This window comes from Pteropus alecto, unplaced genomic scaffold (genome assembly GCF_000325575.1).
Source record: "Pteropus alecto unplaced genomic scaffold, ASM32557v1 scaffold62, whole genome shotgun sequence".
NCBI classification, from domain to species: Eukaryota; Metazoa; Chordata; class Mammalia; order Chiroptera; family Pteropodidae; genus Pteropus; species Pteropus alecto.
Window position 1 is genome coordinate 2321002 of NW_006432491.1, and position 3998 is coordinate 2324999.

A 3998-nucleotide genomic window follows, 5' to 3' on the forward strand; every position below is an offset into this window, starting at 1 on the left:
TCATTGTGTTTTTTTTTTCTTTATTTGTCTCAAGATATCCTTTGATTTCCTTCTTGCTCATTGTCAATCCATTTATGGTTTAGTATTATGTTGTTTACCTTAGACATGTTTGTATGTTTTTCAGGTTTTTTTTTTTTTCTTGTAATTGATTTTTAGATTCAGACTATCATCTTTAGAGAAGATTCTTGATAGGATTTCAATCTTCTTAAATTTACTGAAACTTGATCTATGGCCTAACATCACAGACTCAACTTCTATGCATATTTTTAGAAATTGCATAAAATCTTTAGAGCATAAGATATATTTCTAAAACAGAACTTAAAAAAAAAAAAAAAGCACCTCAAATGCACTATCTTGAACTGAAGTGGTTATCATTCTAAGTGAATTTAGGAGGGAAAATGACCAGCATCTCTAACAATGCCACCACCGGAGAAGGGCTGTCCTCTACTGTATCTGGAGGACAAGGCTCCTATAAATTGTGGGCTGAAGATGACTTACGAATTCATGAAAAAGATTTTTGTTTTTTAAAGCAGCTGACAAAACTGATAAAACAATAAGTGACAACAGGACACCTAAGCCCCACCAGAAAGACTTCTTGTAGGGATCATGCAGGTCAAAAGGGACTCTTCTTGGAGCTGTGGCTTAGGTGGGGGCCCACAGGTGGCACAGAGTGAAACCAACAGAAGCTGTAGTAGGCTCATAGAGACGGAGGACCAGAAAGAGGATTTCAAGAACAGCTTGTGTGAGAGAGCAACACAGCAGACAATAGGGTCTCAAAAACAATATGGCCCTCCTTGAAAGTTTATGATTTTCAACTGTCTTTTCCTGAAGCTGCTTTAAAAAACAATTTAAAAAAAAAAATATTTTTAGTTGAGACCAGACCTTTGTTTAAGCTCAGCTCTAATTTTTCCTACTACTATAGCAGAATTCTTTTGTGTACTGGATCCGATGCCCAAAAAGCTCCAGTTTTTTTAAAAAAATAAATAATAAATAAATAAATAACAATTGGGAATCCCTCCAAATTGTAAAAATTTTTCAAGAGACTGGCAAATGCTATGTACAGTGGCCTCTGGGGCATGCATTTCTCTATAAATATAGGCACCAGGCTCCTGGCAATTTAAGATTATAGCAGTCAGGGGAAATGGGGGAAAATGTTTTTTGATGCTGATTATTTAAGCCCCAGAAGATGGGGCTTGCAGCTCCCCTCCCCCCATACTTGGTGGCAGGGCTGCTTGGACACGTGGTACACCTGAAACACCTGGCCAGGGCCCTGGGTGGGCCTGAGCAGAGGTGAGTGAGCTTGGGCTGCTGCTGGCTCACAATTGGACCAACTGACACCAAAGCAGACTCTGGGTAAGCCCAAGCGAGCAAAGTACAAAAGTGACTTCCCCTCTTGTTAGTTCTCAGAGAAGGATTCATTTTTTCTTTCTCTTTTTCTTTTTAATATTTCTTTTTTTATTTTAGCCTTTAAATATTTTTTTAATATGTCTCTCCCTCTCCTCTCTACCCCCACCCTGACCCCATTTCTCTCTCTCTCTCTCTCTCTCTCTCTCACTCTCTCTCCCTCTCTCTTTTCTTGACGCTGTTGAGCTGGAAAGTCATAGAGTGTGTAGTGATCCAGAGCCGAAAGACAGGTTGATATTTTTATGTCCTAATCTTAAGACATTTTTTGGATTTATATCTTGATCTAAAATATTTTTAGTTGAGACCAGACCTTTGTTTAAGCTCAGCTCTAATTTTTCCTACTACTATAGCAGAATTCTTTTGTGTACTGGATCCGATGCCCAAAGAATCATGAAGTTTTGGCAGCTGCCTGGTGGGAAGAGTGGTTGCCCCAGGTTCTCTGAGTACTCAGTACTGTTCCCTCCAATCTCCAATCCTGTTATGTCATTCAGTGGCATCCAGAATATTCCTCACACACATTCATTGATCAGTGGTTTGCTGAAACTCAAAGCTAACTGCATATTTCTTAAATTCTCTCTGCGCATCTTTCTATTTGTCAGTATGTCCTCTAAATAAATACTGCTTTGGTTTACTCAGCTTCATTTCATCAACCCAGAAAGTATTTTCAACTGTATATTCATTCCCCTTTGTCTTCATCATGGTGTGGAAACATGCAGTCAGTATTCTTCGGCCACAGTTGCACTCATTTCACCTGTTTTCCATTTCTCAGGAATCATCATCCTTCATAGTCTGATAATGTTCATTGTCTTGAAAATGTTTCATATATTTATCTTTTTTCTATATTAAAGTGTAGGGATAAATTCAGACCTTGTGCATTTCATTGTCTCCTGACTTTCACAGCTTCATATAAGTAACCAGTTGTCATTCTTTCTTTTAGTCTATTAAATGTAGGATGTCTTTATTCTCTGTTTTTTGTTTGTTTGTTTGTTTGTTTGTTTGTTTTTTTAATATTTATGTCCTTTGAAGTTTGCTTCTATTAGCTGCTCTATTCTTTTGTTCTCTTAAAAGTGTACTGGTCATTGTGTACAGTAATAATACTACATATCAAAATCAGCTAGACTGAGAAGGTGATCATTTGATCAAATTGATCAGGGCTAGGTTGCATTCAGGATTATAAGAACTAAATTGTGTCAATTGTAAGCTTGTCCTTTATGCTAGAAATTTTTACTCATGTACTGAAGAAATGTGAGTAGAGAAACTCTTTACCTTTTCATTCAAGATACACATTTCTTGCACTACCCATTACTTAGTAAAAGTCTTTTAGAGTAATTTAGCAGGTGAAAAACAACTGAATGCTTAGAGCTTCTTAAAAATTCCAATTTGTCATAACAGCTTACAAGGCTCTTAAAGTTTCAATTAGATTTTTTCATCTCCATGAAGGTTCAATTTGTCCACAACTAGCCCAGTGTTTTCTTGTCTGTTCTCATACTCAGGACATGCCTCAGAAAGGAAAATAACTATTGATGTCTACTCAGGTAAAAACAGCATTTCACTTTTTGGGGGTGGTGGAGGGGTGGTGCTGAGGCAACCCTTGGTTGACCTCACAGATTGCGAGGATCTTGTCAGCTTACAATCCCTTATTTATTTATTTATTTATTCGTCTATTCGATTATTTATTTATTTATTTATTTATTTATTTATTTATTTATTTGCATCTATAGCACCTGGTCTTTCTTGGTGGTCTCCCATCCAAGTACTAACCAGGCCTGACCCTGCTTAGATTCTGAGATCAGATGGGATAGGGCTTGTTCAGGATAGCACGGCTGTAGACCGCATTGTACTTTTTAAATTTATTTTTTTTAGATTCTCTTGAATCTCCAGATCTTTGAAGTCTTTGAAAATACACAGGAATCCCTAGAGACATTGTGGGTTTTACTTTCAGACCATTGCAATAAAGTGAATTGCAACATTTTCTTGGTTTCCTAGTACATATGAAAGTTATGTTTACATTATACTGTAGTCTATGAAGTGTGCAATCACATTATGTGTAAAAAGTGTACATACCTTGATTGAAAAATACTGTATTGCTAAAAAAAAAAAAAAAAGCTAACCATCACCTGTGTCTTCAGGCAGTCATAATGTTTTTGTTGTTGAAGGGTCTTGCCTCAATGTTGATGACTTTTTACTGTTCAGGGTCATGGTTGCCACAGCCACTATGGCAATTTCTCAAAATAAGAAAACAGTAAAGTTTGCCACAAGGATTGACTCTTTCTTTCTCAAATAATTTCTGTGTAGCATGCGATGCTGTTTAACATTTTGTCCTCAGTGGAACTTCCTTCAAATTGGAGTCAATCCTCTCAAAACTTGTTGCTGCTTTATCAACTAGTTTGTATAATATTCTAAATCTTTGTTATCATTTCAAGAATATCCATAGTATCTTCACCGGGAGTAGATTTTATCTCAAGAGACCACTTTCTTTGCTTATCCATAAGAAGCAACTCCTCATCTATTAAAGTGTCATCAAGGGATTGAAGCAATTCAGTCAAGTTTTCAGGCTCCATTTCAATTTTTGTTGTTTTGCCATGTCACCACAT

The 3998-nt window shown here is 36.7% G+C and overlaps 1 pseudogene; it reads right to left on the bottom strand.

Moving 5' to 3' along the window:
- Nucleotides 1-3116: 3116 nt before the first annotated feature.
- On the bottom strand, nt 3117-3235 carry LOC112476195 (annotated as a pseudogene).
- Between the last annotated feature and the right edge of the window lie 763 nt (nt 3236-3998).